Genomic DNA, 24,062 nt, shown 5'->3' on the forward strand with positions numbered 1-24,062 from the left:
TACAGCTAATTCACTCAGAGTAAATTTCATTGTACAGTACAGAATAATAAGTACCCACAGGGTCTTCGTGAATCGCTCGCTTATACGAAACGAACATAAATCGTGTGCTCGTAATTTGCACAGGAAACGGCTGATGAATCAAAATGTGCTGCCTTTTGTGATAAATAGTGGCACAAACATTGGGGAACAAATGACAATAATCACATGCAATGTGGATGCAAAGGTCCTGCTGGCGCGTAATCGGGAAGTCAGTTGGTTGTGTTGATTCTGAGTCTTGGTGGGCTGCTGTTGTATGTCATCGACTGTGATTCCAACAAAAACGCTTAGCGGACCATACCACAAGGTTCGTACCCTCCCTTCCCCTACTATTGCCAGCCCGCGGTGATTCATGTCGTTAGATGGCGTAGCACAACTGTGGTTATCGGGGTAGCGTAACAAAACTAGAGTAGCGTGTTCCACCAGAGTCGAGTGTTCGCATTCTTAATACTGCAATGCCCACGGAGTTCTCAGGTTTTGCTATGTTGGCGATATACTTGCTAGCTGTGCACAGATAGGTATTATTATGAGTAATGGAAGGAATGCTCCAGCTCCATCTATACACGAATCTTGTTATCAGAAATTTGAGTAATACACAGAAATACATATTTTAGCTTCAACCATTTCTTCAACGTTCTATTCAGGGACTATAAATTGCGGTAATCACAGTAGCTGGAAAGGAAAACGTAGGTACAAGGTAATTGCAAGGAGATCATCAGTAACAGAAGAAATACTTCAGCTGATTGAAAAAAGTACACAAAAGTTTAGGGAAATTGATGAGTACATAAATACAAGTCACTTAGGAATGAAATAAACAGGAAGCACAGGGAAGCTAATGTGAAATAGCTACACGACAAAAAGTGAAGAAATCGAAGTAGAAATGATTGTCGGGAGGACTGACTCAGCATATAGAAAAATCAAAAAATCCGTCGGTGAAATTAAAAGCAAGGGTGGTAATATTAAGAGTGTTGTGCGAATTCCATTGTTAAATGCGGCGGAGAGGGCGGACAAACGGAAAGAGAACACTGGGGGCCTCGATGGGGGGTTGGGGGGGGGGGGGGGACATCCGATGAAGTGTCAGAAGAAGAAACAGGAGCCGACACGGAAGAGATCAGAGTTTAAAAGAGCTTTGGAAGACTTAACCTCAAATAAGGCAGAAGGGACAGATAACATTTCATTAAATTTTTAAAGTAATTAGGGAAGCGGCAACAAAAAAACTCTTCACGTTGGTGTGTGGAATGGATGGGTTCTGCGATATACCATCAGACTATTGGAAGAAAAACATCATCCACACAATTTTCAACATTGCAAGAGCTGACAAGTACGAGAATTATCGCACAAATAGCTTAACAATGCATTTAAGGTGATAACAAGAATAATATACAAAAGACTGGAAAAGAAAATTGACGGTGTATTAGATGACGATCAGGTTGGCTTTGTTACAGTTAAATATACCCGAGAGGCAGCTGTGACGTTGTAGTTGATAATGAAAGGATGACTACAGAAAAGCCAAGACACTTTCATTCGATTTGTCAACACGGAAAAATGTTCAACCGAGTAACCAAGATGATCAAAGTTCTGATAAACATACAGTTAAGTTATAGGAAAAGACGGGCAATATACATAATGTACAAAAACTAAGAGGTGGCACTAAGACCAATAATGAACTGTCTGGATTAAAAACGGTTGTAAGACAGTAGTGTAGTCTAGAATGAGATTTTCACTCTGCAGCGGAGTGTGCGCTGATGTGTAGTCTTTCGTACCGTCTTTTCAGTCTAAACATCGGAGAAGCAATGGCTGAAATCAAACTACGGTTCAAGACTGCGATTATAGCTCAAGGTGAAAAGATATTTATGACGAGGAAAGCTAAAGATGTTGCTATCTTCAGTGACAGAGAAAAAGAATTGCAGGATATGATTAATGGACTTAACAGTGTAATGAGTACAAAAATGTACTGACAGTAAATCGAAGAAAGACCAAAGTAAGGAGAAGTAGCAGTAATAAGAACAGCTAGAAACTTAACATCACAATTGGGACTCGCCAAATACGCGAAGGTAGCGAAATCCGCTACACAGGGATGATGGATCGAACAAAGAGAAATTAAACAGCAGACTTGCTCTGGTGGGAAAGGATATTTTTGGCAAAGAGATGTACTCGTATATTAGTATCAAACATCGACCTTCATTTGAGGAAGAATTTCTGATAATGTAGGTTTGGAGCATATTATTGTGTTGTAGTGAAACATGGACTGGGGAAACCGGAACGGAAGAGAATCGAAGCGTTTCAGATGTGATGCCACAGAAGAACGTTGAAAATCAGGTGCTCTGATATGGTAGGGAACGGAGGAGGTTCCCGCAAATGGGCGAGATGGGACAACGACAAGAAGGACCATGATGATACAACGTCTTTAAATACTTCAGAGAATAACTTCCACGGTAACAGAGGCAGCTGCAGAGGATAAAAGCTGTTGAGGAAAACAGAGACTGCAACACATCCAGCAAATAATTGAGGACGTAGGTTGCAGTTGCTATTCTGGGATGAAAAAGGTTGGCACAAGAGAGGAATTCGTGGGGGGCCGCATCAGACAAGTCGTAACCAGTCATAAGAGTGATGAAAAAAACAACTTCGGAACGTATTTTACGAGTCATTTTTAAACACTGCATATTACTTTTGTAGCATTCTTAGTTTTAGCCTTTCATTGAGTTTATATTTCCTATTTATTAGGTGCCGTGGATCGAAGTAATCTACAAATGACAGATATCGGTAGCTTGCCATATGTGGGTTGAGCTGTACACAACTCTTAGTCTGTAATTTGCAAGCCCTGGATACTGTTCATTTTCAAGGTCGAAGAACTATATTGAGCTGTTTGGAGCAATGATTGGGAGTGGCGTGAAATTCACCGTTTGGCCTTTCGGGCTTAATTTTTAAGTTGTTTGAGGAAGTCAGTTAAGAGTTCATTTTGTAGAAACACAGACGACTTTCTTTCTCGTTCTGAGGCTCCGATCCGTCAATATAAGCAACGTCTTCCTTTCCTTGCTTACGATACATCTGACAGGAAGTCTCATATTTCGGTATTTTCTGTTTCTATTCTGTAGAGGGAAATTTCGCGTTTAAAAAGTTAAGCATTGCACGTTATGTCATTACATGAATAATAGTGCCATAAACAAATTCGATTTTGGGTCAATGAAGCTTAAAATCGCAGAGCATCAACTCATATATGCCGCAAAAAAATTTTTTGTTGTGACTTCAAAAAAATGTTCAAATGTGTGTGAAATCTTATGGGACTTAACTGCTAAGGTCATCAGTCCCTAAGCTTACACACTACTTAACCTAAATTATCCTAAGGACAAACACAAACACCCATGCCAGAGGGAGGACTCGAACCTCCGCCGGGATCAGCCGCTCAGTCCATGACTGCAGCGCCTGAGACCGCTCGGCTAATCCCACGCGGCGTTATGACTTCATTGCAATAGTTATTTCCCATGACCTGAGTTTATACAAATGAAATTTCTGTACATTTTATTATTTCAAATGATGTTTATTTACATTTAGAGCATGGGAAGTTGCACAAGTACTAATAATGTTGTTTTATGGACTATGCCTAAATTTTCTTCTCACATGATATCTTCAGTAGCTTGTAATTCCACCTCTGACTTTTATACTTGTTGTTATTCCATAATCATGGCACCATTTTCTACGAAACTTGCAAAGGTAACAGAACTAAATGTTTAGATAATGGTATAAACAATTCGACGACTATTCAACCGATGGAACGAACAAAGAATTAATTTCTTTTTACCCGTTGCCACCCAATAGCAGTTGTTGAAGCTCATAGGCGATGAAGGATATTATGACAAAGCGACATAACATCAGGAAGTCAACATCGTTTTTGTTGAATACAGCTAAAAGTAAGATAGTCATATGGCATGAATGGATTAGAGATAGCGAAGTTCAGATTCAGCTCCTAACTAGTGGATTTCCCTATCCTTCGCATCCACAGGTTCTTCCATTCGTGAAATATGAGACCTGTGTGCGTAGCCGGCCAGTGTGACCGAGTGGTTCTAGGCGCTTCAGTCTGGAACCGCGCGACCGCTACGGTCGCAGGTTCGAATCCTGCCTCAGGCATGGATGTGTGTGGTGTCCTTAGGTTACTTAGGTTGAAGTAGTTCTAAGTTCTAGGGGACTGATGACCTCAGATGTTAACCCCCACAGTGCTCAGAGCCATTTTCTGTGTGCTTAAGTGTATCTGTTAACTGTAGGTGACTGTTATGGGTGCGTATGTAGTGTAGCGTATTGTGTAGTGTAGCATCATGCTCGTTTTGGATATAAACGATGGGAGAGGGTGAAACCCGTTACCGGTGTAAAATCTATTCCTCTCGAGGAGCACCAATGTGGCCGCCGGGCTTAACGTTTCCATGCGATGGACGCATCACTATCAACAGTGTCGCATGCCCTCACATGGTGGGACACAGCCGAAAGGTGTCGAATATAACCCAAGACATTGTCACAAAGATTGATTATAAGAAGGCTTACAACACCATCCCTTCCGGCCAAGGGAAAATTTTAAAAAGGGCGCGGCGTACCTGGACTGTCACCCAACAAGGCAGTTGCAACGCCCTACGGCTGTGGTTAATTTCGGCCATCTAACGGAAACTGGTGTAACCACTTCAGCACTGTTGTTGACAAAATTACGTGCTGAACATTATCTTTTACGGACTACGACCTTACGACCTTATCAAGTGAACTTTCGACGCCAGAAACAGTCCTTCATGACTGTTTCATTTCTGCCAATATCTCTCTCTCTCTTACGAGGTACGAAAATGAAGTAATGAGACTGATTTTCTTAGCAGGCCTGCGTAGGCACAATATCTTTGACCTTGGTCTATAAGCTGCTTCTATTCCAAGCGGCACATCGATGCAACTTCTCAGTCGTGTGTTGTCCTGTAATAAGTTGACATGTGTTTGTGTCTCTCGTCACGGAAATGGAACTGCATAATATTGTGCAACGGTATGTCATTTCTTTTTGCGTTAAATTGGGTGAAAACGGGCTGGCAACTTACAGTAAGCTTCAGAAGGCTTTTGGAGAAGAGGTTATGTCAAGAGCTCAAGTTTTTCGTTGGCATAAAATGTTTAATGATGGAAGAACGAATATTGAAGATGAAGACCGCAGTGGACGCCCATCGACCTCAGACGGGTGTCAACATGGCAAGGGTGCGTGAACTCTTACGATCTGATCGAAAATTATCCGTGAAAATGATTGCAGAAGAACTAAACATCAATCGAGAAACGGTTCGTCTACTAATAACTTGGTATGAGAAAGATTTGTGCAAAAATGGTCCCCAAAAGTCTCACACCACAACAGCGAGAAACCCGGAAAAATATGGCAACCGATCTGTTAGAGCAAACCGAAGTCAATCCAGAAATGTTTAGCCGTGTTATCACTGGTAATGAAAGTTGGTTTTTTCAATACGATCCAGAGACAAAACGCCAAAGTTAGCAATGGCGCTCAAAGGGATCACCCAGACCAAAGAATGCTCGCATGTCAAAGTCAAAAGTGAAATGCAAGCTTGTGTGCTTCTTTGATTCCAAGGGAATTGTTCATAAAGAGTGGGTGCCTCCTGGACAAACAGTTAATCAATATTACCACAAAGAAATTTTAGAAAGACTTCGTAAAAGAGTTCTTCGTGTCCGTGCCAACATTGCTGATAATTGGACTCTGCATCACAATAATGCGCCATCCCATACTGCTCTCGCACTACAGCAATTTTTATTCTCAGAAAAAATTTCATTACTACCAGAGGCACCTTATTCACCAGATATCGCTCCTTGCGACTTTTATTTCCAAGAGTCAAAACGGCGGTAAAGGGACACCATTTTCAAACAACAAAAGATGTCCAAAAAGCTGTGAAGAGGGTCTTGGAGGATATTACAGAAGATGGGTTCCATAAATGTTACCATCAATGGCAGAAGCGCTCGAAAAAGTGTGTGCAATCAGAAGGGAACCACTCTGAAGGAGACATCACTTAACTTGGCTAAAACCGTAAGCAATATTTTTTTTTCACATCAGTCTCGTTGCTTTATCGTCGCACCTCGTACATTCCAGCAGCACCCCAGAGAAAAGAAAAAAAGATATCACAGAGAATAAGGCATTGGTCACTATGTGAATCATTAGTTTTAAGTGAAGCATCTTCTGTTTTGTACCTCTTAACAGATTAAACCGTGTGTCAAACAGGCACTCAAAATCTTGGTTACGATTTGGGTTACAGTTCTGTTGTCTTTGTAGGTTTCTAATGAGCGCTTCCACTATTGAGAAAAACTGCTGTTAGCTGTGCTGACTGTGAAGCCAACCGGCTGAGTCTAGTTACAGATAAATTGAAAAAAAGCAGTACCAATAAATTATAAATGTAGAATAACGAAATTTTGGGAATACGTTTCTTTAACTTAATCATATATTACTATTTATGGCTCTTGATAACGACTATAAATCAATTATTTAATAAGGAAAATTTGTTTATTCTTTATATCACCCGTAATGTATTTAACTGAACACATTGCAAGTTCACTGGTTAGTATAAAAGCAAGTTAAACCATTGCAAATGTGATATAGTGGCACATTAACAATAGTTGTAACTCAGTGCAAACGTGCATGCATTGAGTTGTACCGGTGGTGATGTCAGTTTGTGGGATAGGATTCCATGCCTGTTGCCCTTGGTCGGTCAGTGCAGGGACGAGCGATACTGGTTGTGGATGACGCAGGACTTGCCGTCCGATGATGTTCCACATGTGCTCGATTGGAGACACATCTGGTGATCGAGCAGACCAAGGCAACATGCCGACACTCTGTAGGCCATGCTGGGGTATAACAGCGTTATGTGGGTGAGCATTACCCTGTTGGAAAACTCCCCTTGAAATGCTGTTCATGAATGACAGCCAACTAGACTGGCGTACAAATTTTTAGTCAGCGTGTGTGGGACAACCAAGTGAGTGCTCCTGGTGTCATACGAAATCGCACCCCAGGCCGTAACACGAGGTGTAGGTCTAGTCAGTATAGCAGGCAAACATGATGGTTGCAGGCTCTTCTAATCTACATAGGGCTATGACTGGCTCAGAGGCAGAAGCCGTTTTCATTAGCAAATACAACTTGCACGCTGCCCTCCAATGATCTCTCGCTTGACACCACTGAAGTCACTAATAGCGGTGTTTTGGGGTCAGTGGTATGCGCGCTACAAGGGTCTGGCTGTGAGCTATTCTTGCAGTAACCGATTTTTAACAGTTCGTTGTGTCACTGTGGCGCCATCTGTTGCTTAGATAGCTGTTGCAGATGCATTACTACGCGCCTGAGCCATACTCCGAAATTATGATCTTCCCTCTCGGTAGTGCAACACTTCCGTTCGGAGCCCGGTCTTCTAGCGACCGTACATTCTCGTGACCACCGCTGCCATCAATCATGTACAGTGACTACATTCCTGCCAAGTCTTGGCAAGATCGTAAGGGGAACATGCAGCTCCTCCCAGCCTCGTTCAGGGTGTTGATAATGGCGTCCTTATCGCCTTAAAAGTAATTCATGACCAATTTCCACTCACCACATCAAATCACAAAGCTAACTAACGCTCACGACCGTTATATTGTGTATTAAAGGCAAACCTGATTTGTGTCCTCATAGTGGCGCTATTAACGCCATTCTTGTGCGGCTGGCGCGAAATGTGAAAGGACATCACCTTTCAGATGCACAAATATTCCTACCAACTATCGTTTATGATTCACGACTATTTGGTGTTGCGTTTTTCTTCCGTTAATGTAGTAGCTTGTTACTAAAAGCAAAATTATTGGCACGAGTCGTGGAAGCAGTCGATGGACGTAAGCAATTGGGAAGTAATTTTCGGTCTTCCCGCTGAGCACCTAAACAGGCTGTAACCGTGGGTTGAAAGTGGCACAGTGTTCCTTCCATTCCAGTTGAATCATGAATGGAGCGTTAGATCTTGTGAGGATGACCACCAACAGCGTTACTGCATCGCAGGGCAGGAAGCGCCGACGTTGTGCGGACACCCACGGTCAACACGCGTGGGGGCATCGGCGAGCCTCGCCGCACCTATCGACCGCCCCCGGCCTCCGGCGCACGGCCCGCCGCGCCGCCGCCTACGGCCTCCCGCCCCACGCGGCTGCGGCTGACAAACGATCGCCACGCCCCCCTCCGCCGCCACAGCCTGACCCTCCGCGCCATGACGCGTGCTGACGGTTTGTTTTAATCCCCAACCGTGCGACCACCGGACTGTTTTTGCGCTCGGTTTGGATAAATGAAAGCGTGCCCTTGACAGGGCTGCCATGAGACACGGAAAAGGACGGTCGCAGAGGGGGAAACGTCGGAGGGAAACACCGCCTCAGTATTAGCACCTGCCGGCCCGACCGGCGAAGAAACCTGACAAGCGACGCCGAGCTGGCTTTCCAATTGGGAGATCAGGAGGTTTTCTGCCATAAGGCGATTCGCTGCCAGCAAGAAAAGAACTGCCTGGGCTTCTTTTCCTTTTGCCAGTCATTGTCGTCACGAAGTCGCACTTCGGATTAAGTTTGACTAACAACTGACGGCGCTTGAGTCCCGATCGACAGATGCTTCAGCTTAAAATAAGGTGAAAATTCATGCTCGGAATTTGAAATAAATTCCTTCCCTTTTTGAGTGTCTACACTGAGGTAACGAGTCATAGGACAGAGACATGTATATATAGAAATGAAGGAAGCATATATCGTGTGTACAAAGTATGGCTCTGAGCACTATGCGACTTAACCTTAACTTAACTAATTAAACCTAACTAACCTAAGGACATCACACACATACATGCCCGAGGCAGGATTCGAACCTGCGACCGTAGCGGTCGCTCGGTTCCAGACTGTAGCGCCCAGAACCGCACGGCCACTCTGGCCGGCGTACAAAGTATAACAGGACAGTGCATAGGTGGTTCTGTAAATTGTACTGAGGTGATTCATGTGAACGGTTTTCCAGTGCGTTATGGCCGCAATAACGCGGAATTGTTGGAGCTACGCACGTGTGACACACCAATCATTAGGTAATTCAATATTCCGACATCACTGTGTCAAGAGTGAGCATTACCTCTCACCACAGAAAAAGCAGTAGCCGTCACTTACGACCGAGAGCAGCGTCGTTTGCATAGAATTGTTAGTATTAACAGGTAAGCAACACTGCGTGAAAGAATCCCGGAAATCAATGAGGGACGAACGATTAAGGTATCCGCTTAGGCAGTGCGTCAAAATCTGACGTTAATGGACGATGGTACCAGACGATCAACGCAAGTGCCTTTGCTAATAGGACGACATCGTGTGCAGCACCTTTTCTGACCTCGTGATCATATGTCTTGGACTCTACATGACTAGGAAACAGTGAACTGGTGAGACGAGTGCCGATTTCAGTTGGTAACACTAGTAGGGTTCGAGTTTCGCGTAGTCCGCGCAAAGCTATGAACCCAAGTTGTCAACGAGGCACTGTGCAAGTGTTAGTGGCGCCATAATGGTGTTGGCCATGTTTATGTCGAATGAACTGTATCCTCTGGTCCAACTGAACCGTTCATTGACTGGAAATGGCTATGTTCGTTTACTCTGAGATCATTTTCAACATCTGAGATCATTTTCAACAGACAACGATATTTTTATTATTATTTATTTATTTATTTATTTTTGTTTTTTGTTTTTGTTTTTTTTTTTGTTTTGTGCATGGTTATGCACCATGTCATCGGGCCACAATAGTTCACGATTAGTTTCAAGAACATTCTGGACAATTCAAGCCAATGATTTGCCGAGCCAGATCGCCCAACACGAATCCCATCGATCAATTAAGGGACAAAATCCTGCACGGGCAACACTTCCGCAATTATGGATTTCTGTGGAGACAGCATGGCTCAGTATTTCTGCAGGGGAGTTCCAGTAACTTGCTAAGTACATGCTGCGTCGAGAAGCTGTACTATGCCTTGTAAAAGGAGCTCCGACACGGTATTAGAAGGTATCCCGGGTCTTTTGCCACCTCAGTGCATACCGCCGCCGACTGGAACGACTGCTTTCTTTGCGTCGGTTTCACAAACACAAATTATTAGGATAGGTGCAGGTAGTGATGAGCAGGCACGTTCCGCCTTCCTCGGTTTCCGAAAGGCAAAATGGTTCAAATGGCCCTGAGCACTATGGGACTTAACTTCTGAGGTCATCAGTCCCCTAGAACTTAAAACTACTTAAACCTAACCAACCTAAGGAAATCACACACATCCATGCCCGAGGCAGGATTCGAACCTGCGACCGTAGCGGTCGCGCGGCTCCAGACTGTAGCGCCTAGAACCGCTCGGCCACCCCGGCCGCCTTTCCGACAGGCATTCAACAAATGTAGGCCATCATAGATTAATAACGAATATTACCGTATATATGTCACTGGGTCTAAGAATACTTGACTAATAGACTGCAGTATGCCATACCGAACAACGAATGTTCCTCTGATACGAAACTCACTAGCTTATTAAAAATACCCTGACACCTACTTACAGCAGCTTGAATTGGATTGGTGACTCTTTCAGTGAGGTGTTTGAATGTCAGTGGAGCGTACAGTCCATTGCCCTCCTCAAGAACCGAAATCAGACGACATGGTCTGGAGCGAAGCTGGCGTTCAACTCATCTTAGAGGTATCCATCATTTTGATTTGCAGCTCCTTGTATTGGCCGTGTTTGCAGTTAAAATTGTTGGATGTGAGGTCCGCCAGTTATGCAAAACACCGTTTTTCTCAGTACCCATACATGTTTCAGCACCACTGTGCTATTATCAGTGGGTTTTTGGTTTTATTTATTCTCTGCAACAACATGCTTCGTTTTCTATTTTTTTTTGTTTCTACTCAGATGAAAACATCCACTCTTTTTTCTTGCCATATTTTGGAGGGAAGATTATTTCCTCGTGGTTCTTGTAGTCTGAAAGCACCTGACAGAAATCATTTTCCATTAAGATTATGTAGCTTGTATAATACTTTTGTGTTAGTCTCTGGAAAAAGTCCCTAAAATTAATTCATTCCTGCAGAAGTTTGATACTTTTTCCAGAGACTAACACAAAAATATTATGGGAGCTACACATTCTTAATGGAAAATTATTTCTGTCAGGTGTTTTCAGACTACGAGACCCACGAGGAAAAAATCTTCCCTCCAAAATATGGCAAGAAGAAAGAGTGGATGTTTTCATCTGAGTAAAAAAAGCTTGTTGTTGCAGAGAATAAATAAAAACGAAAACCCACTGATGATGCCACAGTGGTGCCGAAACATGTTTGGGTACTGAGAAAAACGGTGTTTTGCATAACTGGCGGACCTCACATTCGGCAACATCTCAGAGATGTTCCGTTGAGCTCAGGTTGGGACTCTGGACAGACCAGGAATGCTATTGACCACAAACCACTGTCTCACAGAGGCTGCGTTATGATGCTGATAGATTCATCATCTCCGAGGCGTCGCTCTACACCATGCTGCACAATATATCCTTCTTCGTCCTAACAAAAGTTTTCTTAAGCGCGATAATGGCACCACAACTTAACCGCGAGAAACAACCCAGTAGTGTAACACCATCTCCTCCGTACTTTCTGTTGACACTACACAGGATGGTAGGTAAATTTTAGCAACCATTCACCAAATCGAAAGCCTTCGTCTGGTTACCACAGACTACAGCGTGATTCCTCACTCCAAATCACTCGCTTGCAGTCGCCCACTAAGCAGCGGTGTCGCTCTTGATACCTCGCCATGTGTACCTTAGCACTATCTACGCACAGTGTTTGCTGAACTGCTGGTGCACCTTTGGAACTCACGATTATTTTCTTCCGCTGATTTCATGCGATTTCCTACACCCGCCGTCGGCAGTACTCGACGATCCCTGTCCGTCTATGAGCTCTGCCTCGTCTTCATATGGCTGTCATCGTTCCTTCGCGTTCCTATTACACAATGGTATCACCAATAGTCGGCTTTGGCAGATTTAGATCGGTTGAAATGTCCCTGATTCATTTGTCTCCTAGGTGACATCCAGCGACTAGTCCCCATTCGAATTCGCTTTCTCCTGACCAATGAAATCCATTACTGTTTCTCTACTTATAATACAATACGCCCTACCTCCTATGTTGTTGGTCTGCTTCTCGTAAAATCTAGTCATCAATTCTGCATTTCACAGAGGTGCCCAGGTGGTTTTAATAAGATAGTGTGCAATCACATTTGCCCCGACAAAGCGTAATATGAGTAACCTTTGCCACTTTAAACAAGTTTCATGCTGGCATTCCACCTTCAATGTATTATTTGAAATGGAGGTGTATTCTCCCATAGAAGATGATTTGTATTAGACCACTTATAAAGGAAAACTTCCACGGGTTATTGTATTGTCTATAACGTCTTTCATCCGTTTTCCGAAAGGAACTGTGGAAATGATGTACTACTTTCATACTACCAGTACATCACTTAGTACGGGCAGTTGATCACGTTTTACAAGGATGGGGGTAAAACAGGATTTTAGGATCCCCAGTTAAGGTTTCCTTATCCCTCATCTTTTCCGTTCTGGTCGTAATTCCTAGAATACATCATAATCGAGTAACTCACTCGACGTTGTTCGAAAGATTTGCAGTGAATTAGGAGTGTGAATAGAAACTGCTAACGTGAGGGAAGCAGACACTGGCAGTGTTAAAGTGACGTCATATGTCGTAAAGCGTCACACAACTATGTATAGAAGTGCACTGGTGTGCAAAATTAAAGCAAAACACTGAAATTTTGCAAGGCTGCGTTTATTTTTCCACAGAATAATGTAAACGGATAGTAGTAAAGCAGAAACAAAGTGAAGAATACAGAAATTAATCAACTGCAATATGTATGAGTGCTATTCGGAAAGTAAGATCGGATAGGTTGCGAAATGGAAACCACTGTAAAAATAGAAAGTTATTGCAACGGTTAACTACCACTTCCAGCTATATACCTACATAGTCGCCATTCCGACTTAGACATCTGTAGTAGCGTTACACCAGATTTCCAATACCATCATCATAGAAGGTCTGCTTTCCGCCAATTCTCTACTCTGGTCTATAGCTCGCTGTCTGTGCCAAAATGTAGCCCTCATAGCCAGCGGTTCATGAGAGCAGAGATGATCAGTGTAGCCAATTATGGATTGAATCGTCAGTGATCAAACACTTCCCATCAAAAATGCTGAAGGAGCATCTTCATTGCCCTTGCAGAGTGCGGCCGCGAATTGCCTGGAGAATTAAATGCATGACAGTTATGTTACGTGGGTTGCCTAGCTTCAAGCGAAATATTTCACCAGACACTCATACTTGGCGGAAGACATTACTTTCTAGCTATCTTTACGTTCTCACTGTGAGTTCAGAACTGAAAAGAGCGACATGATGCGATCGACGGGCATACTAGACACAATGCTCAACGCGTCTGTGCAAAAATTCATCAGATTTTCACTACATTTCGCACCGAACTGGACCCTGCTTTCCGAATAGCCCTGGTATAACGGTGGACTAAAATGTTCTTTGTTTTTTCAACTTGACGGAATTGCCTGCACATTCCGACAACTGGTTAATGTGCTCAGTATGGGTGTGACCACCTGTGGCAGCAATACAGGCGTGATAAAGACAAGGCATATAATGAGTGACGTCATCAGTCTCATATTGAGGCAATAACGTCCATTCTTACTAAAGATCAGCTCTTAGGCCTTGGAGAGTGGTTGTTCCATACTGACGTGATGAAACACGTCTCCTAAATGCATCCCAGACACGTTCAGTGGGATTCAAATCGGGAGAGTGTGCAGGCCATTCCATGTGTGCAATATCTTCCATTTCCTAGAAAAACATCAATAACATGTGCTCTGAGGTCAAGCATTATCGTCCATCAATACGAAGTCTCGGTCCACAGTACTCGAAACAAATCCATATGAGGTCCCAAGACTTTGCCATGATACCTGACAGCAGTTAAACCTTGCCGATTCACGCCTATTATTTCACGAAGAGGTGTTCGACTGGTCAACATAATTTCTACCCACACCACTAGGGATCCTCCTCGATGCCGGTCTCTTTCCACAATGTTTGGGTTCCGAAACCGAGTTTCACGCTCCCGCCAGTTACTAATTCGTCGAGAATCACTCTCCACACGAAATCGGGACTCCTCTGCGAAAGGAACATTGGCTCACTGTTTGATCGTCCCTGTGGCGTGTTTACGACTCCACTCTGGAAGTTCCCTTCAGTGAAGACGCGTCAGAGGTACACACACAGCAGGTCTCCTACAATAAATGCCACTCTCTCGAAGCCCACTGTACACCGATTGCTCAGATGCCAGCTGCCATGCAGTACTAAGTCGGTACTGTCGCGCCCTTACAGCCAAATAACGGTCCTCTCTTTCTGATGTCACACGTGGTCAGCCATGCCTCGGTCTTCGGGATACAGTTTAGATCTCTAAAATCTATCGCCACATCCGAGAAACAGCATGACGACTCACAATAATCCATCGGGCCACATCCGTTTGTGCACGTCGTGCTTTCAGTCTTCCTATGGCAGAATGGGTAGCTTTGAGGGATGAAGTAGTGAAGGCAGCAGAGGATAAAGTAGGTAAAAAGATGAGGGGTGTAGAGATCCTTGGGTAACAGAAGAAATATTGAACTTAATTGATCAAAGCAGAAAATATAAAAATGCAGTAACTGAAGCAGGCAAAAAGGAATACAAACGTCTCAAAAATGAGATCGACAGGAAGTGCAAAATGGCTAAGCAGGGATGGCTAGAGGACAAATGTAAGAATGTAGAGGCTTGTCTCACTAGGGGTAAGATAGACACTGCCTACAGGGAAATTAAAGAGACCTTTGGAGAAAAGAGAACCACTTGTATGAATATCAAGAGCTCAGATGGAAACCCAGTTCTAAGCAAAGAAGGGAAAGCAGAAAGGTGGAAGGAGTATATAGAGGGTCTATACAAGGGCGATGTACTTGAGGACAATATTATGGAAATGGAAGAGGATGTAGATGAAGATGAAATGGGAGATATGATACTGCGTGAAGAGTTTGACAGAGCACTGAAAGACCTGAGTCGAAACAAGGCCCCCGGAGTAGACAACATTCCATTGGAACTACTGACGGCCTTGGGAGAGCCAGTCCTGACAAAACTCTACCATCTGGTGAGCAAGATGTATGAAACAGGCGAAATACCCTCAGACTTCAAGAAGAATATAATAATTCCAATCCCAAAGAAAGCAGGTGTTGACAGATGTGAAAATTACCGAACTATCAGTTTAATAAGTCACGGCTGCAAAATACTGACACGACTTCTTTACAGACGAATGGAAAAACTAGTAGAAGCCGACCTCGGGAAAGATCAGTTTGGATTCCGTAGAAATATACGAACACGTGAGGCAATATTGACCCTACGACTTATCTTAGAAGCTAGATTAAGGAAAGGCAAACCTACGTTTCTAACATTTGTAGACTTAGAGAAAGCTTTTGACAATGTTGACTGGAATACTCTTTCAAATTCTGAAGGTGGCAGGGGTAAAATACAGAGAGCGAAAGGCTATTTACAACTTGTACAGACACCAGATGGCAGTTATAAGAGTCGAGGGACATGAAAGGGAAGCAGTGATTGGGGAGTGAGTGAGACAGAGTTGTAGCCTCTCCCCGATGTTATTCAATCTGTATATTGAGCAAGCAGTGAAGGAAACAAAAGAAAAATTCGGAGTAGGTATTAAAATCCATGGAGAAGAAATAAAAACTTCGAGGTTTGCCGATGACATTGTAATTTTGTCAGACAGCAAAGGGCTTGGAAGAGCAGTTGAACGGAATGGAAAGTGTCATGAAAGGAGGATATAAGATGAACATCAACAAAAGTAAAACGAGGATAATGGAATGTAGTCGAATTAAGTCGGGTGATGCTGAGGGAATTAGATTAGGAAATGAGACACTTAAAGTAGTAAAGGAGTTTTGCTATTTGGGGAGCAAAATAACTGATGATGGTCGAAGTAGAGAGGATATAAAATGTAGACTGGCAATGGGAAGGAAAGCGTCTCTGATGATGAGGAATTTGTTAATATCGAGTACAGATTTAAATGTCAGGAAGTCGTTTCTGAAAGTATTTGTATGGAGTCTAGCCATGTATGGAAGTGAAACATGGACGATAAATAGTTTGGACAAGAAGAGAATAGAGGCTTTTGAAATGTGGTGCTACAGAAGAATGCTGAAGATTAGATGGGTAGATCACATTACTAATGAGGAAGTATTGAATAGGATTGGGGAGAAGAGAAATTTGTGGCACAACTTGACTAGAAGAAGGGATCGGTTGGTAGGACATGTTCTGAGGCATCAAGGGATCACCAATTTAGTATTGGAGGGCAGCGTGGAGGGTAAAAATCGTAGAGGGAGACCAAGAGATGAATACACTAAGCAGATTCAGAAGGATGTAGGTTGCAGTTGTTACTGGGAGATGAAGCAGCTTGCACAGGATAGAGTAGCATGGAGAGCTGCATCAAACCAGTCTCAGGACTGAAGACCACAACAACAACATGGCGCTCCATCGCAGAGGATCTGCTAGGTGTCTTCTCTGTGCCATACTGCACCATCTGTGGTAGTGTACACAGCGTTTGTGGATGTGGGACTACCAGGAAAACACCATCACGTTTGTTATGCTTGCTGCTGTCTCAGGGGTACTGCCGCCCTCTCGAGTTATGATGACTGCTAGCTAGGAGGCAATGGCGTCGTTCACAGAAGTTTAATGCATAGTAATTCAGAAAATTTGTACGAAATACTTGTAAATGACGTACAGATACCTATCTCGTGAATCAATGTATCTGTTACTCGAAACTGAATCAAAATCCTTACAGCAGTTTCTTATATAAGCCTGCGCATAGATACGGTGCGTTGAAGCGACTTGAATTTTTGTATTTACAGATACAGGACTCGACCCTGGGGGTACATCCATGCTCGAGAATTAATGGTGTTTATTTTTATGTCGGATTAACAGTTAGTTAAATGTGATATAGTTAAGTGGACTTAGTTTATTAGAGACAGTAAGCTGGAAATTCTCATTCTATTGTATCTTTTTTTATCTAGGAAGAGAAAGAAATGTGGTTTGGGGTCAGTACCTACTATTTTGTTGATACAGGTGGTGGAATCGGTGCTAAAGTTGATTACCCCTGCCGTTTTCAGCGCTTATGGTTGCGCTTTTCTAGGTGGTAGATCCAAAGAAATTGTTGTGACCAAGTTCTCTGAGAGGTATGTGCCATTTCTCACGAATGTGGGTGGAAATCAGTACTGAGAATTGTCCGTAAATAGTGGAAAGGGTGTGTAGGAATGGGAATGATCATTTTGTGACGTAGTGGTGGATCATTGTGCATTTTTCCAGTTGCAGATTTTTTTGCCATGAGCTACGTTTGGTGTATTTTATTCTATGTTGTTGTGTGTAAATACAGGAAATTTGGAGTGATGTGTGGGGATAAGAGGAGGCCAAAGTTGGCATTATCCGTGGTGAATGTGTCTTTGAAGCAGTTTGCCTTTCCTTGAGGTGTCATGAAGGTATCGCCTGTTACGGAGGTGTAGGCAGTGTGGAACAGGATTGAGGATTGTGGGCTTCAGTCAGGGAATATAAAACATGAAAATGAAGTGTAAAAAAAATGTCCTAAGCGTTGTACATTTTCCGACTTTTCCAAGGCAGAGAAGAACAGTAACGCGGAAAAACTTGAATTTTCAGAATGAATCTTTCACTCAGGAGCGGACTGTTTGCTGTCATGAAATTTCGTTGTGGTTTAAAACCGCTTACTGGACTGTACGTCGGCGTGGAACCTTGCCCTTTGCAAGGAACGCTCTTATAGCGACTCAGCTCACACTTCTGTCAGTACCTGTTTCCTAGGTTTCAAACTTCACAGAAGTTTTTCTGCATTCCATGTGGTACTAGTAGTCGATGAAAAATTTTTTAAATTTTTTGTAAGGTCTTATGGGACCAAACTACTGAGGACATCGATCCCTAAGCCTACTCACTACTTAATCTAACTTAAACTAACTTACGCTACGGACCACACACACACACACACACACACACACACACGCACACACCCATGCCCGAGGGAGGACTCGAACCTTCGACGGCGGGAGCCACACCGACCGTGAAAAGACGCCTGAGACCGCGCGGCTACCCCGCGTGGCAGTCAATGAAAAGATATTTGAAAAAAATCGATCGACCACAGCGTAGAGTATTATTTCCAAAGTGATAAGAGTGTGTGCTCAGGAAGCCAAGAACCATGCGGGGGTAGCACAGCTGACAAGACCATTTCCAGAGGAAGGTACGATTCTGTGTTGGAGTCACGGTCCACCACACGATATTAGTATGCCGGAAAGTTCCGGGGTAGCGCACACTAAGCTGCAATCGCCTACACTACGGCCAGGCTACTTCTCAGCAGTAGTCTTTCTTCCACTGTGCTAGTCTCGTCAGGTATCTTCCTTCCACGGTGCTAGTCTCGTCAGGTATACATAGAAGTACTGTGAAGTTTGGAGAGCGCGACGGAGGTGCTACAGTAACGAAGCTATGAGGGCAGTTGGAGAGTTATGCCTTGACGCTCAGCAGATAAAAGCACTGGGAATGCAAAGCAACATTCAGGGTTCGAGTCGCTGTGAAACACAGTTTCTGTCTACCAGGATGTTTCATAATTCCAACTAGTTAGAGATCTGTTGAGAGCTTCGATTTACGGAATATTTCAACTGGTTTTATGATTTTCATTATTTTTAAATATAATTCCGTATTCTCTTTTTGTTATTATTACTGTATTATTTTGTCCTTAATGGCTTTTTATTATGTGCAGATCACTGTTTTAAAACAAAAACTCAGTCGTATTACAGACTTGTGCTTTGAATACAGGTTATTCGGAAATTTCCGTTACAGATTTCTAGGGCATGTAGATGGGAGCGACTACGTAATATTTTGAACAGGAACCCATGTCCGAAAACATCATCCACCGGCGCTACAGAGCGTCAGGATTATAGGCGCCAGCACCTACAAATGTTTTTATGTACAGGGTGATTGCCTGATGACGTTACAAGCTTTGAAGGACAATGGAGAAGGATAAATGTATTAATCAGGGGTGAGCGTTCAAATGGCTTAAATAGCTCTAAGCACTATGGGACTTACTGAGGTCAACAACCCTCTAGATTTAGAACAACTTCAACCTAACTAACCAAACGACACCACACACATCCATGCCCGAGACATGCCCGAGGCAAGAAGGATAAATGTATTACTCAGCGGGGTTCCGGACTGAAGCGCTTAGAACCGCTCGGCCACGGCGGCCGGCACAGGTGAGGGTCCCTGCGCCAGAAACGAACAAGGCCATAAGCGAAAGTATCGGTACTGTTATTGCTAAGGCTGTAAGGTAGGCAACCTTTAGAAGTGGCAGTACGGACCAAAACAGGAAAAAAACTAGTAAACTTGGGCTCTAAGACACACACTATAAGCGCTATGAGCACTTGTCCAGTAACGGAGATGTGTTTCGCACTAACGAAGTTGAACAAGTGCTCATCCTCAGGTGTGCATTTTAAAGCCCGTGTTTACCGGACATTTTTTCTTGTTTCGGTCCATAGCAGCACCTCTGAAAGTTGCATACCCTACATTCTTAGCAGTAGCAGTACCGGTACATGTATTCCACTGTCAGAGGTATCAGAATGATTTCCGTTTGTAACTTGCGGGCCGTTCGCTTCAGAGCCAGGGACCCTTAGCTCTAATTGATACATTTCTCAGTGTCCACAATCCCTGAAAGTTTGTACCATCATCTTGTATTTGCATACATTCACAGGTGCCTGCGTCTATAACTTTGACACCCTGTGGTGACGTTGTATGACTGTTTCGAGACATCAGTTCCTGATCGACATAACGTCTGCTCGTTCCCCTGGACAAGTCCTATACGACTATAACGGAATTTTAGAACGCTCTGTACAATACAATAGAAAACCTACGTATATCACTGCGTCAGATTAAAGGCTTCATCGGTGCCTATACGCGTATGTTCATTATGCAATACAAAATGCAGTACAATAACATAACACATGTTTGAGCATTATCGATGCAGCCGCTACATTACAATAAATCCACATAAGGTAGTTAATAATAAGCGAAAGAGATCGGTGTACATTTCTGTCATGCTATGCCAACGCCATAAATACCGATAAGTACAGAAACTGGAGTTTACAGTAGTTAGTTCTTAGTTTTACGCAGTGCTCCTGAAGCATAATTTAAATTAACAATACCTGGAAACCTGAAAGTCAGTAATTTGCTGCCATATTATGACAGGACACAGCAGCTTTATATTACTGAGTTGTGGCGTCCAAGTCACACGACAAGATCACATGTATTAATCACGCCAAATTTCGGAAATGTATAAAATTTGTTTCTTTCTACGTCTGCCAGTATACGCCGTATTGTACAGTTTTATACAGGGTGTTACAAAAAGGTATGGCCAAACTTTCAGGAAACATTCCTCACACACAAATAAAGGAAAGATGTTATGTGGACATGTGTCGGGAAACGCTTAATTTCCATGTTAGAGCTCATTTTAGTTTCGTCAGAATGTACTGTACTTGCTCAATTCACCGCCATGATTTCATACGGGATACTCTACCTGTGCTGCTAGAACATGTGCCTTCACAAGTACGGCACATGTGGTTCATGCACGATGGAGCACCTGCACATTTCAGTCGAAGTGTTCGTACGCTTCTCAACAACAGATTCGGTGAGCGATGGCTTAGTAGAGGCGGACCAATTCCATGGCTTCCACGCTCTCCTGACCTCAACCCTCTTGACTTTCATTTATGGGGGCATTTGAAAGCTCTTGTCTACGCAACCCCGGTACCAAATGTAGAGACTCTTCGTGCTCGTATTGGAGACGGCTGTGATAAAATACGCCATTCTCCAGAGCTGCATCAGCGCATCAGGGATTCCATGCGACGGAAGGTGGATGCACGTATCCTCGCTAACGGAGGACATTTTGAACGTTTCCTGTAACAAAGGGTTTGAAGTCACATTGGTACGTTCTGTTGCTGTGTGTTTCCATTACATGATTAATGTGATTTGAAGAGAAGTAATAAAATTAGCTCTAACATGGAAAGTAAGCGTTTCCGGACACATGTCCACATATTTTCTTTCTTTTTGTGTGAGGAATGTTTCCTGAAAGTTTGGCCGTACCTTTTTGTAACACCCTGTATACATATAGTTTCAACAGTAGCTGGTAGCTTGATAGCACCAATAGCGTCGATCGTTGTAATCTTTATTTAATCTATAAATGTGTATGCCCCGCTCTTGTTCTTTTAGGTACCGATTAGGAACGTACGTTTCACTGCAACATTTTAGGAAACTTGTTAATTTCATTCGAACGTTTATTTTGGTAAATTTGTTGATATGTTTTTGGTAATATTTTCTGATGAGGGCTTAAAAAAACAAAAGGCGGTTACTGAATTTAATAAAATATTACGTGACAAAAACGTTAACTTGTTAAATTTAACCCGATAAAACGGACACCGGTCTGCTCAGGTGGTACAGTGGCCTCATTTCACATTTACTAACACATATACCCTCAAAAATTTACAAGTATTGTTGTGAATGGCCAAGTCAGAAGAAGGGGAGACAGGTCAGGATGTGTATTTAAGTGCAGTAAGAGGGCATAACTGATGCAAAAGTGGTTTATTGGAAAAAGGGGTACAGAGGCCATACGTAGGGGGGGGGGGGGGCGGCGGCTCAAGTTTAGTCTATTGGGATCGTTCTGTCTCGTGTCGATGCCAGGAGCAGAAAGAAGGAGCGGTTTCCCAGGCCCACCGTCAGCTAAAACTTACTCGGTTTGATTGGGGAAAGCTCAGTGGCTGCCTGCGTAGCGTTGCACAGTCAGATCTCACAGCACAATGGCACTACGTCATTTGGCACCCCTGATCCTTGCACTGGCCTTGGTGGAATCCTCTAACATATCGAGGAGGTTACAACAGTATTTGATAATTATACAGTAGACATTATGTAGCAACACAGTTCGCCAAGGCACTCAGGTAAGAGCTAACTGTGGATCCACGCATGTCGTCTCGTATACTACGTATTCGGAAAATCCCGTTACAAACTTGTGGACTTGTAGAGGGGAGTGAGTAAATAACATATCCATGTCCGGAAACGTACCGTTTCCGTGCTGCAGCCGTTTTAAAAACATGTTCGCTAGGAAGGTATAAACAAGGGTAGTCATGGTGGGATTAGTAAAGTCGGATCGACTAATATCTGTGCTAGCACTCTGACCTGGGTCGAGCCTCATTCACTTGTCTGTGAGTGTTAGAGCTACATGGATTAGTACACGTTTGCAGAATTCACCGACATGATGCTTCTGAATGGCGAAGCTCGCGATAATGGCAGAGCTGCTCGTCACCTTTATCAAGATCGTTCTCCACAACGTTCGACTCCATCGTATAGCTTTTCGCTACAATAACGCAACGACGTCGAGAGAGGGTATCTTCACCGTCAGCAATCGTGACTCTGTTGCTCCAAAGAGACGTCGCACACCCGAACTGGAAGAGCCCATGCTGCATTACGTTGAAGAGAACCCGCAAACGAATGCGCGAGCAATTTCTTTGGCTATTAATGAGGGAATTGTAAGACAAGTGATCTACGGGGTCCCAATTACTTGCAAAAGTAGTCACGATGCCGACACGTTTTCAAATGGAGTAGCACGAAAAGGGTAAGTTTCCGGACATGGGTTCCCATTCAAAGTATCATCTACTCACTCCGCTCTACAACTGCTAGAAGTTTGTAACGGGTATTTCAGAACACTCTGTATACCAGGCATAGAGTTAACTGCTACTTATAGATCAAATTTTCTAACACAAAAGCTCATGCCTTAAGCGAACATTCCCGGGAATATATTACAAACTAGCTAAACGTACGATGTCTCTCTCAAAATGGCTGTGACCACTATGGGACTCAACTGCTGTGGTCATCAGTCCCCTAGAACTTAGAACTACTTAAACCTAACTAAGGACGACACACACATCTATGCCCGAAACAGGATTCGAACCTGCGACCATAGCGGTCGCGCGGTTCGAGACTGTAGCGCCTAGAACCGCTCGGCCACTCCAGCCAGCTTTTCTCTCTCATATAGGTACAACCTATATATAATTGGCACCATTGTATCAGTTTTCTTTTTTTTACACCACATTTTCTGTTGTAAATTCCATTACTTAAAAAAAGAAATTCTGAATGCACATTGTAATCACCACCATCCACAAAAACAGAACGTGTTTAGTTGTGTTCGATAACGTTATATCCGGACAATGTAGTTGTAGTAACGTTCTGGAACCCTTAGTTCCCATCATTCATGAGCCCTCATAGAGGAATGATCAGAAACAGTATCAGTAATCTACAACATACGTCCTGTAAAGTTTCAATAAGTGCGTGGTCATGCTCGTGAAAATTAAGCACTTTCGCGCGATACTTTCCCATTTTTGCTTGGGACTAATGAAAGAGAACCCAAACATACGTTGAACATTATATCCTAATGCATATTTTATGAACCGATTTTTAATGAGATTAGAAATATTTTAAACAAGACTCAATATACCAAATGACTGCGTACTGGTTACAACTGTTACATAAAGACACAGAGAATATGTGTTATAAAATGCACTCTTGCCCTCGATACGATGAGAATTGCAACTTTCAGTAAACTGTATTCTGCATTTCGAAAACAAAGGACAGACTATATTGGTTGTTCTTTTGAAGCATATAATTTGCGTAGTACACTTGTGTAACAATGTGAGTGATGGCGGTTTTTAAATTCGTTAGAATTGGGACGTATAATACGGAATATAGATTGTTAATGGCTATACCACTTCGCTGATATTTCAAGATTTTGTTAATCAGCTTAAAATCTCTGTCCTAAATGACGTGTTTAGTAGATATTTAAATATTGTGATGGTTCACTCAATTAGGGCTTAATGAAGCTGTATTCTTTATTGCATATCAAGCTTTGGTTAAAGGCCATTGA

This window comes from Schistocerca americana, chromosome 1, assembly GCF_021461395.2.
Source record: "Schistocerca americana isolate TAMUIC-IGC-003095 chromosome 1, iqSchAmer2.1, whole genome shotgun sequence".
NCBI classification, from domain to species: Eukaryota; Metazoa; Arthropoda; class Insecta; order Orthoptera; family Acrididae; genus Schistocerca; species Schistocerca americana.